Here is a 16,057-nt window from a genome sequence, read left to right as displayed (position 1 = left end):
CTCATAAACTCATAATATAACTATCATCGAAACCTTAAGCGTGCGGACCCTACAAGTTCGAGAACAATGTAGACATGACCGAGACACGTCTCCGGTCAATAACCAATAGCAGAACCTGGATGCTCATATTGGCTCCTACATATTCTACGAAGATCTTTATCGGTCAGACCGCATAACAACATACGTTGTTCCCTTTGTCATCGGTATGTTACTTGCCCGAGATTCGATCGTCGGTATCTCAATACCTAGTTCAATCTCGTTACCGGCAAGTCTCTTTACTCGTTTCGTAATACATCATCTTGCAACTAACTCATTAGTTGCAATGCTTGCAAGGCTTATGTGATGTGCATTACCGAGAGGGCCGAGAGATACCTCTCCGACAATCGGAGTGACAAATCCTAATATCGAAATACGCCAACCCAACATCTACCTTTGGAGACACCTGTAGAGCTCCTTTATAATCACCCAGTTACGTTGTGACGTTTGGTAGCACACAAAGTGTTCCTCCGGAAAACGGGAGTTGCATAATCTCAGTCATAGGAACATGTATAAGTCATGAAGAAAGCAATAGCAACATACTAAATGATCGGGTGCTAAGCTAATGGAATGGGTCATGTCAATCACATCATTCTCCTAATAATGTGATCCCGTTAATCAAATGACAACACATGTCTATGGTTAGGAAACATAACCATCTTTGATTAATGAGCTAGTCAAGTAGAGGCATACTAGTGACGTTTGGTTTGTCTATGTATTCACACAAGTATTATGTTTCCGGATAATACAATTCTAGCATGAATAATAAACATTTATCATGATATAAGGAAATAAAATAATAACATTATTATTGCCTCTAGAGCATATTTCCTTCAGTCTCCCACTTGCACTAGAGTCAATAATCTAGATTACACAGTAATGATTCTAACACCCATGGAGCTTTGGTGCTGATCATGTTTTGCTCGTGGAAGAGGCTTAGTCAACGGGTCTGCTACATTCAGATCTGTATGTATCTTGCAAATCTCTATGTCTCCCACCTGGACTAGATCTCGGATGGAATTGAAGCGTCTCTTGATGTGCTTGGTTCTCTTGTGAAATCTGGATTCCTTTGCCAAGGCAATTGCACCAGTATTGTCACAAAAGATTTTCATTGGACCCGATGCACTAGGTATTACACCTAGATCGGATATGAACTCCTTCATCCAGACTCCTTCGTTTGCTGCTTCCGAAGCAGCTATGTACTCCGCTTCACATGTAGATCCCGCCACAACGCTTTGTTTAGAACTGCACCAACTGACAGCTCCACCGTTTAATGTAAACACGTATCTGGTTTGCGATTTAGAATCGTTCGGATCAGTGTCAAAGCTTGCATCAACGTAACCATTTACGATGAGCTCTTTGTCACCTCCATATATGAGAAACATATTGTTGGTGTCAAAACCGGCGGATCTCGGGTAGGGGGTCCCGAACTGTGCGTCTAGGCCGGATGGTAACAGGAGGCAGGGAACACTTTGTTTTACCTAGGTTCGGGCCCTCTCGATGGAGGTAATACCCTACTCCTGCTTGATTAATATTGATGATATGGGTAGTACAAGAGTAGATCTACCACGAGATCAAGGAGGCTAAACCCTAGAAGCTAGCCTATGGTATGATTGTTGTGTATGGAGTTGATTATGTCCTACGGACTACAACCCTCCGGTTTATATAGGCACCGGATAGGGTTAGGGCTACACAGAGTCGGTTACAATGGTAGGAGATCTTGAATATCCGCATCGCCAAGCTTGCCTTCCACGCCAAGGAAAGTCCCATCCGGACACGGGACGAAGTCTTCAATCTTGTATCTTCATAGTCCAGGAGTCCGGCTAAAGGTATAGTCCGGCTACCCGAACACCCCCTAATCCAGGACTCCCTCAGTAGCCCCTGAACCAGGCTTCAATGACGACGAGTCCGGCACGCAAATTGTCTTCGGCATTGCAAGGTGGGTTCCTCCTCCAAGTCCTTCATAGAAGATTGTAATCACCAAGAGTAGTGTCCGGTTCTGCAAAATAAGCTTCCACATAGTGCCATAGAGAGAATAATATTAACACAAATCAAATCTGCTGACGTATTCTGTAGTGCGCCATCACACTACAGCCAAGTCCTTTACTCGAATCGTTTTTACTTTTCCACCTCAGCATGTTTTGCGAGGCGGTTTCCTTGGCACGTCTTGTCAAAGCAGAGATTGTGTGCCCCCCTTTTACGGGATTCTCATCAATACGGACATGGGTAACCCAATCGTGCCCGTTAGCATGTTTTCTTGATTAAAGGCGAGTCCCAAATGGTTACGGGGAGGGCTCCTGGTATTCAACCTCTTATAAAGAGACCAAGGCCTTACTCCTTTCTCCAATATCAAAACGAGTTCGCCCATCGCCTCGAGTTCCAACACCCCCTAGGCTCTAGATTCCAGGCGCTTCGGACCTTCGACAATGTCCGGTTCCGACCTTCAAGGCCGATGGATGCCCTCCTCCGTCACGGAGGAGGACGTGCTAAAGTTGAGAGAGGCTAAGTTCCTGACCGCCGAAATTCCGCATAGGTTGCCTGCTCAAAGGCAGGCTATTCCCAGTCCCTAGCCCGGTGAGAGCGTAGTGTTCATGTCTCACTTCCTTTGGGGGTTAGGCTTCCCGATGGATCCCTTCATGAGGGGGCTGCTGTTTTATTACGGGCTGGAATTTCATGACTTAGCCCCGGAGTCCATCCTCCACATTTCCTCATTCATCGTCGTGTGTGAAGCGTTCCTCCTTGTTACTCCTCACTTCGGATTATGGCTCAAGACTTTCGGAGTGGAGCCGAAGATGACCGAGGGACGGCATGAAGAGTGCGGAGGTGCTGTCATCAGTAAGAATGCCGATGCTCCATGGCCCGAGGGCTCCTTTCAAGAGGAGCTCGGCTTGTGGCAACGAGAGTGGTTCTACATCACCGCTCCCAGGAGCGCCAAATGGGTGGCGCCTCCTGCCTTTCGCTCGGGTCCCCCACCACGGCTAGCGTCATGGGTCAACAAAGGATTAGATTGGGGGTTATCCAAAGACGTGCCCCTGTTGCAGGGCCGCATTAGGGATCTCTTAGAAGGAAACCTCAACCTGGTCAAGGTGACGCAGGTCATGCTGATTTGCCGAATATTGCCCAGCAAACGTCGCCCCCTTCACCTATGGGAGTTTAATCCAGAGGGACCGCGAGCTCTCCAGAACTTTATGGGCGCAACGCCCGCGGAGATGTATAGACTGTTCTTCGGATCACAAGAGATGTGTCCGGATTTAACTGAGGATGCAGGTCTAAGCCGCAATCGCCCGGATACTCAAGTAAGCAACCTTGTGCCCGGACCTTCTATCCGTATAATTGTCATAAACTTGCCCCTAAAAGAGTCGTCCTTTTAAACAGGAGTGGATAGCGAAGGCAAAGCTGATCAGGTGTCCGGCCCCCCTTCCTGAAACCAGGCCGGATCCCGTGCTGGTCAGGATGCTGGAGATAATGCCTTTGGAGGGGGAGGACAAGGAAGCTATGGCCTCCTCGAAGGAGGCTGCTCCGAAGGGAGGAACCGACAATTCCTCTCCTAAGGGGAAGAAGAGAGCCGCCTCTGACGACCCGGAAACCATGGTCTCGAAACGCGGGAGAAAATCCTCGTCAGAGGGTCCGGCGCCGGGGAGTTCCTCGGCCGAACTATGCCCTCAAGGGGATCAGCCGTCCAGCGAGCCGTAAGTGGAGAAAAGATTTTCCTTTTGAGGGATGAGGGAAATCCTTGATTTATATCTGAGAAGATTAACCGAAATTTTACCTTGTAGCTCGAACCTCAGCCCTTCTCAGCAGAGCTCGTCTTTGGGGGATCTTCTTCTGGAGATGATGGAGAGCGGGACGCCTCCCCCTGCCGTACCGCCTAGCGAGGCGGGCGACCCTGAGGTGTCGTCGCAGAGGGTTTCTCCAAATCCGGCAGGGGCGGAAGATAGCTATGTGGCCCCCAAGGCTCTCCGCGTCCGGCCTTCGAAGGAGGCCATAGGACAAGTCTGGCAACGCCTGGTGCTCGGCCGGAGGAGCTAAAGATTCTGCTGGGGTGAGCTTCTATCTCAGAGGAGCACCGCGCATTGATGGGCACGGTGATTGAAAGGATTTCGTCCGCAGAAAGCGGATTGTATGAGGCCGTCAAAAGTTTACTGACGGGTTTCGAGGTACATTAGATAATGTATACTTTTGTCAGTTGCGCATGAATAAGATGCGCCCTGTGTAGATAGTAGCCCCTGAGACTCTGCGCGTCGTCAAGAAATGACGGCATGCGGAGGATCATAATCCCAGGTCTAAGATGTCGCCTTTGAATATAGGCGGCAGGGTGTCCGGAATCGAGCCGAACTGATGATTTTGCCGAACTAAAGCGGCAACTGGACGTGGCAGATGTTGACATCACGCTTGTTAATAAGCGGCTTGATGAGGCTCAAGGTATGTAATTCCTTGGGCGGCATCAGGTAAGAACAGTTTTATGCCTGTGTCTTACGATGTATGTGCTTGACAAAGATGGAGCGGCCGCCGTGGAGAGTCTTAGGGCATAACTTGCCCGAGCTAAAGAACAAGCCAGCGAGAGTGATGCGGCCACCAGGAAAGCCCTTGAAGAGCTGAGAGCCGAACAGGCTGCTTATTGCCGAAGCAAGGAAGAGATGGCCGAGATGGCCGAAAAGTTAAATAGCGCTACAGACCATTGTAGACTTCTTGAAAAAGAAGACCAGGCGAAATAGACGGACTTAGAGAAGGCCGTTGCCGATGCCAAGGACGCGCGCTCTGTGATGAGAGCTGCGAAGGAGGAGCTGCGTCAGGCCGAACAGATTGCGGCTGGAAAGCCCTTTATGCTGCAAAGGAAATTTTGCGACCCGAAGTTTGCTCCGTTGGACCGGATGTGGAGTGTGGAGGATACCTATCTGGATTTGGCAGCGAGTGCTGCTGATGCGACCAAACACTTTCGAGATCAGAAAGATCGCGAAGTGGAAAGGCTTTTTTGGTCACAGTTTCACAATCCAGAGCGTCCACTGGCAGTGGATGATCGTTTGGCTCAATGGGCCAAACTGAATAGGTTGTCTGGACTCGCCATGAAGTACGTCGTGGGTCACCTGTGGCCGGGGAGATCGGAGCTGAAGAGTTATTTCAGCTTAGTGCAGCAATTCCTTGACGCGGTGCCGCGTATAAATGCAATGAAGAGGTCAGCATGCGTAGAGGGCGCTAGGATGGCTCTTGCCTGTGTTAAGACATACTGGGCAGAGATGGAGACCACCGTTGTTGCGTCCCGAGATTCGGACAAAAGCCGAGTACCTTCCGAGCGCTATTTTCAGGAAGTTCTTGAAGGCGCTCGTGTAATAGAGACGCAGTGCCCGAAAGATGCTATGTTATGATAGCATATGTAATTATAAAGTAATATTTTGATAAACTGTAGTGGCCTTTTTTATACTTGTGCCTTCAAGTATTGTGAACACCTTCTATGCGGCCGTTTTAAGATATATATATATATATATATATATATATATATATATATATATATATATATATATATATATATATATATAGAATCTGAAAGATGGCAGTCGTTGGCTTCAGCCCCCACGCACATAGTGCGGGGGTGCTCGCAGAAGACGCATTTTCACACTTAACCCAACGTCTTGGTCCTACAAAGGAGGTGATAGCGCAGCGGGCCAGGCAACCGGACTATAATGCTTTAACACTTTCACTTAGCCATAGGAGTTTGTCAGTGAGACTATTTAGGTAGCTCCTTGGTGGCAACTGCGCTTGTCCGAGTTCGGGGCGCGTATGTGCCTGACCGGGAAGCGGCCCTTCGTTAAAGCGGAGGAATCCGATACATTCCGATAGGTCATCGAGTGGCTGACCACTCTCACGCTACATCATGACAGTCAATTTTCGGCTTTCTCTACTGAGGTGCTCGCCCTGGCCGAACCGGGGGCACAATCGCAGTAGTTCTCCTGGTGCTACCTTAGCCGATAGAGCAGAGCGTAAGGTAGCCGAACTCAGGAGCTGGGCAACCCAACATTTGACCAAAGACATGATTCGGAGCTGATGCATATAATGCCAAAACTCGCGACGCCGAACACTCCCTAAGGTGTTCGGTCTTTATGAGTGTGGGCGAAACAACACTCTTTATTTAAAAAAGCCCCTAGTGTCCAGGTACGTGCAAAAATTATGACGTGGCCACATGCCAAGATGCCAGCCTCCTCCTTGGTTATATAGAAAGAAAAAACCAGGGGATGTGTAGCAACAAGAGACAGTAAAAAAGGTACGCAGGGTCTTAATCTAAAAAGAATCCTTTAGGACGGGTCCCTACTGCATGTCTACGCCTGTGTCTCCGTTGTGCCGTATCCTGGACGGGCGCCGCACGACGTTCATCTGTAAAAGAGAGGAACTGAGTTGAAAAACGGGTCGTGCTGAAAAAGTTTAAAATAAGCAAAGTATAAAGTAAGATATATAAGATTGAGCTTTATTGTCTCTTATGCGTGGAGCCCCTAGTGCGGGGGTATATGGCTTCTGGGCCTGCATCAATGATGATTTTGCACCAAACTCGTCTATCCGCGTTCGTGGTCTTGAATGACCTATTTCGAAGTTTTTTGGCCGGTGAGGCCTATTTTGCTGTGGGGCTGTTAAAGCGGCCGCACTGTCCTCCGCTTGGGGAGGTGCACTTTAGTGCTTCCCCTTCAAAGAGATGATGCCTCGTGGACCGGGCATCTTAAGTGTAAGAGATGCATAATGCGGTATTGCGTTAAAGCGAGCGAAAGCTTCGCGTCCCAGTAGTGCTTGATAGCGACTTGAGAACGGGACGATATGGAAGGTCAGTTTTTCACGGCGGAGGTTATCGGCAGAGCCGAATGTGACTGTGAGCCGGAGAAAACCCGTACAATGGGTGTCCGGACCAGGTATTATCCCTTGAAAGGAGGTTTTGCTGCGGTGGATTCTTGCTGGGTTTATCCCCATGTGCTGGATTATATCCTGATATATCAGGTTGAGTCCACTGCCACCGTCCATAAGGACATTTGAAAACTAGAGTCCGCCAATTATTGGATCGAGTATCAAGGCAGTCCAGCCTACATTCTTGATATTCCTAGAATAATCTAGCTGATCGAAGGTGATCGGTTTTGACAACCAGTGGCAGGATCCTTTGGGGATGGGCCATGTGGTGCGTACCTTTACGGGCACCACACGTTTTGTTATGTGAAGTGAGTTCACTGTTTTTACTTCTTGTGGGAAGTTCTTTTGTTTCCTGGTGCTCTGCTTTTGGGGTTCGTCCTCGTCTTCGCTTGGTGTGTCGAGCCCCTTATGTTCGGCATTGAGTCTGCCGGATTGTTTGAAGACCCAACAGTCTCTGTGGGTATGGTTAGCAGGCTTCCCGGGAGTACTGTGTATCTGACATATCCTGTCCAGGATTTTATTTAGGTTGGATGGATCGTCCCTGTTATCCTGGGGGGCAATTTTTCCTGATTTTGTCGTGAGCCTTTGAATCCGGCATTGACTGTCGTGCTCTTCGGACTTTTGTCCTTAGTCCAGCGACGGTCCTTGTTGCGTCGCGGTTTTCCGTTTCCATCCCTAGTTTCAGATGTACTTGGGTCGCTGGTGCTGCACCTTGCTAACCAGCTGTCCTCCCCTGCACAAAAGCGGGTCATGAGGCTTGTTAGTGTGGCCATTGTTCTTGGCTTTTCTTGGCCGAGGTGTCTGGCGAGCCATTCGTCTCGGACGTTATGCCTGAAAGCTGCTAAGGCTTCGGCGTCCGAACAGTCGACTATCTGATTCTTTTTAGTGAGGAATCTATTCCAGAACTGCCGAGCTGATTCTCCGGGTTGTTGAGTTATGTGACTAAGATCGTCTGCATCCGGAGGGCGGACATAGGTCCCTTGAAAGTTTGCTCAGAAAGCATCCTCGAGCTCTTCCCAGCTTCCAACTGTGTTTTCGGGAAGGCTTTTAAGCCAATGCCGGGATGGCCCTTTAAGCTTAAGGGGTAAATATTTTATGGCATGGAGATCATCTCCTCTAGCCATGTGTATGTGGAGGATATAATCCTCGATCCAAACTCCAGGGTCTCTTGTTCCATCATATGCCTCTATGTTTACGGGTTTGAATCCCTCTGGAAATTCATGGTCCAGGACCTCATCGGTGAAACATAGGGGGTGTGCGGCGCCCCTGTATTTGGGTGTGCCGGATTCTGATGATGTCTTCATAGCGTTGCTTACGAGAGCTTGCTTTCTTGGCCCATAAATGGACCTGACTGGGCCATGATGCGAATCCTTAATTGGGTCGCATGCCGATTTAGGTGCGGCGCCGCTTGCCGCTTTATGGGGTCGTCTATCCGACCGTGTGGCTTTCTCATTTTTTGAATGCGAGGGCTCTTGGGCCTCTTCATCGAATTCAGGCAGTAGCTTTCTTTTCGGATAGCTTTTAGTGCGGCGACTGTCGCCGTACTTATCTGCGGTATTGATTACTTTGCTCCATCTAATCCGGAGTGCATCTTCCACTGTTTTTAGCTTCCTCTTCTGCTTTTTTAGGCCGCGTGCAGTTGCAACGAGCCTCTCATGGAGATTCTTCTGCTCCATAGGTTTATCCGGCGTGAGGTCGTCCGAATTGTCGTTTTCGCCGGAGGCGGGATGTTCGGTTTCTCTATCCGTGTTGCCCTGTTCGGACGGTTGCTCTAAGGCCTGCTCGTCATCCACCGGCTCGTCCTGCTCTATGGCTGGGTTTTTGTCGAGGCGGGGCTTGGGTCGGCGTTTACGCCGACGCTTTGATTGTTTTTTGGGGGGTTGATCTCCCGTCCCATCCCCTTTTTCCTTGTTGTCGCTTCCTTTAGGGGTATCCACCATGTACACATCGTGAGATGAGGTGGCTGTCCAATGCCCTGTGGGCGTTGGTTCGTAGGTATCTCCTGCATCGTCATCCATGCTGTCGATGTCTCCGGAGTCGAAGTTGAGAACGTCGCTTAAATTGTCGACCGTGGCTACCAAGTGGGTGGTGGGTGGGCTTTGAATTTCTTCGTCGTCCGTATCCCATCCTCGCTGACCGTAGTCCGGCCAGGGCTCTCCTGATAAAGAGAGAGACTTAAGAGAATTCAGGATGTCGCCAAAAGGCGAATGCTGAAAGATGTCTGTGGCGGTGAACTCCATCGTCGGCGCCCAATCGGATTCGATTGGCAGGGGCGCGGGGGGTTCGGAGTCCGGGGTGGAGTCCGGACCCTTGGAGTCGCGGGTTGTGCAGAGTGCGGGGCTAGCGTTCGGCTCGATCGCTCTTGGGATCGCAGCCCCTGAGTTGACGTCCAACCGCTCATCCTCGATTGGCGCAGTAGGCTCCGAATCAATGGTCAGAACCGGTGCGTGTGCGGCCTCCAAAGCGCTGTTCGGCGGCAGAGCTATATCATGCCCATCGAGACAGTGCGGCGCGCTTGGCTGTGGCTTGAATCCGTCAAAGATCAAGTCCCCGCGGATGTCAGCCATGTAGTTTAGGCTTCCAAACCTGACCTGATGGCCAGGGGTGTAACTTTCGATCTGCTCAAGGTGGCCAAGCGAATTGGCCCGCAGTGCGAAGCCGCCGAAGACGAAGATCTATCCGGGGAGAAAAGTCTCGCCCTGGACCGCGTTGTTGTTGATGATCAAAGGAGCCATCGGGCCTAAAGGCGACGACACAGAGGAACTCTCAATGAAAGCACCAATGTCGGTGTCAAAACCGGCGGATCTCGGGTAGGGTGTCCCGAACTGTGCGTCTAGGCCGGATGGTAACAGGAGGCAGGGAACACTTTGTTTTACCCAGGTTCGGGCCCTCTCGATGGAGGTAATACCCTACTCCTGCTTGATTAATATTGATGATATGGGTAGTACAAGAGTAGATCTACCACGAGATCAAGGAGGCTAAACCCTAGAAGCTAGCCTATGGTATGATTGTTGTGTATGGAGTTGATTCTGTCCTACGGACTACAACCCTCCGGTTTATATAGGCACCGGATAGGGTTAGGGCTACACAGAGTCGGTTACAATGGTAGGAGATCTTGAATATCCGCATCGCCAAGCTTGCCTTCCACGCCAAGGAAAGTCCCATCCGGACACGGGATGAAGTCTTCAATCTTGTATCTTCATAGTCCAGGAGTCCGGCTGAAGGTATAGTCTGGCTACCCGAACACCCCCTAATCCAGGACTCCCTCACATATCCTTGGTCCTTTTCAGGTATTTCAGGATGTTCTTGACCGCTGTCCAGTGATCCACTCCTGGATTACTTTGGTACCTCCCTGCTAGACTTATAGCTAGACACACATTAGATCTGGTACACAACATTGCATACATGATAGAGCCTATGGCTGAAGCATAGGGAACATCTTTCATTTTCTCTCTATCTTTCGCACCTTGTAACACAGGCAAGAATCCTTTCTTTGCTTGATCCATTTTGAACTTTTTCAAAACTTTGTCAAGGTATGTGCTTTGTGAAAGTCCAATTAAGCGTCTCGATCTGTCTCTATAGATCTTGATGCCCAATATGTAGGCAGCTTCACCGAGGTCTTTCATTGAATTTTTTTTTCATGTATCCTTTTATGCTATCCAGAAATTCTATATCATTTCTGATTAGTAATATGTCATCTACATATAATATCAGAAATGCTAAAGAGCTCCCACTCACTTTCTTGTAAATACAGGCTTCTCCAAAAGTCTGTATAAAACCAAATGCTTTGATCACACTATCAAAGCATTTATTCCAACTCCGAGTGGCTTGCACCAGTCCATAAATGGATCGCTGGAGCTTGCACACTTTGTTAGCTCCCTTTGGATCGACAAAACCTTCCGGCTGCATCATATACAACTCTTCTTGCAGAAATCCATTCAGGAATGCAGTTTTGACATCCATTTGCCAAATTTCATAATCATAAAATGCGGCAATTGCTAACATGATTCGGACAGACTTAAGCATCGCTACGGGTGAGAAGGTCTCGTCGTAGTCAATCCCTTGAACTTGCCGAAAACCTTTTGCGACAAGTCGAGCTTTGTAGACAATAACATTACCGTCAACGTCAGTCTTCTTCTTGAAGATCCATTTATTCTCAATCGCTTGCCGATCATTGGGCAAGTCAACCAAAGTCCATACTTTGTTCTCATACATGGATCCCATCTCAGATTTCATGGCTTCAAGCCATTTTGTGGAATCTGGGCTCACCATCGCTTCTTCATAGTTCATAGGTTCATCATGATCTAGTAGCATGACTTTCAGAACAGGATTATCGTACCACTCTGGCGCGGATCTTACTCTGGTTGATCTATGAGGTTTAGTAGTATCTTGTTCTGAAGTTTCATGATCATTATCATTAGCTTCCTCACTAATTGGTGTAGGTGTCACAGAAACTGGTTTCTGTGATGTACTACTTTCCAATAAGGGAGCAGGTACAGTTACCTCGTCAAGTTCTACTTTCCTCCCACTCACTTCTTTCAAGAGAAACTCCTTCTCTAGAAAGTTTCCGAATTTAGCAACAAAAGTCTTGCCTTCGGATCTGTGATAGAAGGTGTATCCAATAGTTTCCTTTGGATCTCCTATGAAGACACATTTCTCCGATTTGGGTTCGAGCTTATCAGGTTGAAGCTTTTTCACATAAGCATCGCAGCCCCAAACTTTCAGAAATGACAACTTTGGTTTCTTGCCAAACCACAGTTCATAAGGCGTCGTCTCAACGGATTTTGATGGTGCCCTATTTAACGTGAATGCGGCCGTCTCTAGAGCATATCCCCAAAACGATAGTGGTAAATCAGTAAGAGACATCATAGATCGCACCATATCTAGTAAAGTACGATTACGACGTTCGGACACACCATTACGCTGTGGTGTTCCGGGTGGCATGATTTGCGAAACTATTCCACATTGTTTCAAATGTACACCAAACTCATAACTCAAATATTCTCCTCCACGATCAGATCGTAGGAATTTTATTTTCTTGTTACGATGATTTTCAACTTCACTCTGAAATTCTTTGAACTTTTCAAACGTTTCAGACTCATGTTTCATTAAGTAGATATACCCATATCTGCTTAAGTCATCTGTGAAGCTGAGAAAATAACGATATCCGCCACGAGCCTCAACATTCATCGGACCACATACATCTGTATGTATGATTTCCAACAAATCTGTTGCTCTCTCCATAGTACCAGAGAACGGTGTTTTTGTCATCTTACCCATAAGGCATGGTTTGCAAGTACCAAGTGATTCATAATCAAGTGGTTCCAAAAGCCCATCAGTATGGAGTTTCTTCATGTGCTTTACACCGATATGACCCAAACGGCAGTGCCACAAATAAGTTGCACTATCATTATCAACTCTGCATCTTTTGGCTTCAACATTATGAATATGTGTGTCACTACTATCGAGATTTAATAAGAATAGACCACTCTTTAAGGGTGCATGACCATAAAAGATATTACTCATATAAATAGAACAATCATTATTCTCTGAATTAAATGAATAACCATCTCGCATCAAACAAGATCCAGACATAATGTTCATGCTTAACGCTGGCACCAAATAACAATTATTTAGGTCTAATACTAATCCCGAAGGTAGATGTAGAGGTAGCGTGCCGACTGCGATCACATCGACTTTGGAACCATTTCCCACGCGCATCGTCACCTCGTCCTTAGCCAATCTTCGCTTAATCCGTAGTCCCTGTTTCGAGTTGCAAATATTAGCAACAAAACCAGTATCAAATACCCAGGTGCTACTGCGAGCATTAGTAAGGTACACATCAATAACATGTATATCACATATACCTTTGTTCACCTTGCCATCCTTCTTATCCGCCAAATACTTGGGGCAGTTCCGCTTCCAGTGACCAGTCTGCTTGCAGTAAAAGTACTCAGTTTCAGGCTTAGGTCCAGGTTTGGGTTTCTTCTCTTGAGTAGCAACTTGCTTGCTGTTCTTTTTGAAGTTCCCCTTCTTCTTCCTTTGCCCTTTTTCTTGAAACTAGTGGTCTTGTTGACCATCAACACTTGATGCTCCTTCTTGATTTCTACCTCCGCAGCTTTCAGCATTGCGAAGAGCTCGGGAATAGTCTTATTCATCCCTTGCATATTATAGTTCATCACGAAGCTCTTGTAGCTTGGTGGTAGTGATTGGAGAATTCTATCAATGACGCAATCATCTGGAAGATTAACTCCCAATTGAATCAAGTGATTATTATACCCAGACATTTTGAGTATATGCTCACTGACAGAACTGTTCTCCTCCATCTTGCAGCTATAGAACTTATTGGAGACTTCATATCTCTCAATCCGGGCATTTGCTTGAAATATTAACTTCAACTCCTGGAACATCTCATATGCTCCATGACGTTCAAAACGTCGTTGAAGTCCCGATTCTAATCCGTAAAGCATGGCACACTGAACTATCGAGTAGTCATCAGCTTTGCCCTGCCAGACGTTCATAACATCTGGTGTTGCTCCAGCAGCAGGCCTGGCACCCAGCGGTGCTTCCAGGATGTAATTCTTCTGTGCAGCAATGAGGATAATCCTCAAGTTACGGACCCAGTCCGTGTAATTGCTACCATCATCTTTCAACTTTGCTTTCTCAAGGAACGCATTAAAATTCAACGGAACAACAGCATGGGCCATCTATCTACAATCAAACATAAACAAGCAAGATACTATCAGGTACTAAGTTCATGATAAATTTAGATTCAATTAATCATATTACTAAAGAACTCCCACTTAGATAGAAATCCCTCTAATCCTCTAAGTGATTACGTGATCCAAATCAACTAAACCATGTCCGATCATCACGTGAGATGGAGTAGTTTCATTGGTGAACATCGCTATGTTGATCATATCTACTATATGATTCACGCTCAACCTTTCGGTCTCTGTGTTCCGAGGCCATATCTGTATATGCTTGGCTCGTCAAGTATAACCTAAGTATTCTGCATGTGCAACTGTTTTGCACCCGTTGTATTTGAACGTAGAGCCTATCACACCCGATCATCACGTGGTGTCTCAGCACGAAGAACTTTCTCAACGGTGCATACTCAGGGAGAACACTTCTTGATAATTAGTGAGAGATCATCTTAAAATGCTACCGTCAATCAAAGCAAGATAAGATGCATAAAAGATAAACATCACATGCAATCAATATAAGTGATATGATATGGCCATCATCATCTTGTGCTTGTGATCTCCATCTTCGAAGCACCGTCATGATCACCATCGTCACCGGCGCGACACCTTGATCACCATCGTAGCATCATTGTCGTCTCGCCAATCTTATGCTTCCACGACTATCGCTACCGCTTAGTGATAAAGTAAAGCATTACAACACAATTGCATTGCATACAATAAAGCGACAACCATATGGCTCCTGCCAGTTGCCGATAACTTGGTTACAAAACATGATCATCTCATACAATAAAATTTAGCATCATGTCTTGACCATATCACATCACAACATGCCCTGCAAAAACAAGTTAGACGTCCTCTACTTTGTTGTTGCAAGTTTACGTGGCTGCTACGGGCTTAAGCAAGAACCAATCTTACCTACGCATCAAAATCACAACGATAGTTTGTCAAGTTGGTGCTGTTTTAACCTTCGCAAGGACCGGGCGTAGCCACACTCGGTTCAACTAAAGTTGGAGAAATTGTCACCCGCTAGCCACCTTTGTGCAAAGCACGTCGGGAGAACCGGTCTCGCGTAAGCGCACGCGTAATGTCGGTACGGGCCGCTTCGTCCAACAATACCGTCGAACCAAAGTATGACATGCTGGTAAGCAGTATGACTTATATCGCCCACAACTCACTTGTGTTCTACTCGTGCAAATAACATTAACACATAAAACCTAGGCTCGGATGCCACTGTTGGGGAACGTAGTAATTTCAAAAAAATTCCTACGCACACGCAAGATCATGGTGATGCATAGCAACGAGGGGAGAGTGTGATCTACGTACCCTTGTAGACCGACAGCGGAAGCATTATGACAACGCAGTTGATGTAGTCGTACGTGTTCACGGTCCGACCGATCAAGCGCCGAAACTACGGCACCTCCGAGTTCTAGCACACGTTCAGCTCGATGACGATCCCTGGACTCCGATCCAGCAAAGTGTCGGGGAAGAGTTCCGTCAGCACGACGGCGTGGTGACGATCTTGATGTACTACTGTCACAGGGCTTCGCCTAAGCACCGCTACAATATTATCGAGGATTATGGTGGAAGGGGGCACCGCACACGGCTAAGAATATGATCACATGGATCAACTTGTGTGTCTAGGGGTGCCCCCTGCCCCCGTATATAAAGGAGCAAGGGGAGGAGGCCGTCCGGCCCCTATGGCGCGCCAAGGAGGAGTCCTCCTCCTAGTAGGAGTAGGACTCCTACTAGGAGGGGGAAAGAAGTGGGGAGGGAGAAAAAAGGGGGGGCGCCGCCCCCCCTCTCCTAGTCCAATTCGGACCAGGGGGGAGGAGGCGCGCGGCCCACCTTTGGCTACCCCTCTCTCTCCACTAAGGCCCATATGGCCCATTACTTCTCCCGGGGGGGTTCCGGTAACCCTCCGGCTCTCCGGTTTTCTCCGAAATCACCCGGAACACTTCCGGTGTCCGAATATAGCCGCCCAATATATCAATCTTTATGTCTCGACCATTTTGAGACTCCTCGTCATGTCCGTGATCACATCCGGGACTCCGAACTAACTTCGGTACATCGAAACTCATAAACTCATAATATAACTGTCATCGAAACCTTAAGCGTGCGGACCCTACGGGTTCAAGAATAATGTAGACATGACCGAGACACGTCTCCGGTCAATAATCAATAGCAGAACCTGGATGCTCATATTGGCTCCTACATATTCTATGAAGATCTTTATCGGTCAGACCGCATAACAACATACGTTGTTCCCTTTGTCATCGGTATGTTACTTGCCCGAGATTCGATCGTCGGTATCTCAATACCTAGTTCAATCTCGTTACCGGCAAGTCTCTTTACTCGTTTCGTAATACATCATCTCGCAACTAACTCATTAGTTGCAATGCTTGCAAGGCTTATGTGATGTACATTACTGAGAG

Source organism: Triticum aestivum, chromosome 1A, assembly GCF_018294505.1.
Source record: "Triticum aestivum cultivar Chinese Spring chromosome 1A, IWGSC CS RefSeq v2.1, whole genome shotgun sequence".
Lineage (NCBI taxonomy): Eukaryota > Viridiplantae > Streptophyta > Magnoliopsida > Poales > Poaceae > Triticum > Triticum aestivum.
Note: the sequence above shows the minus strand (reverse complement) of the source record.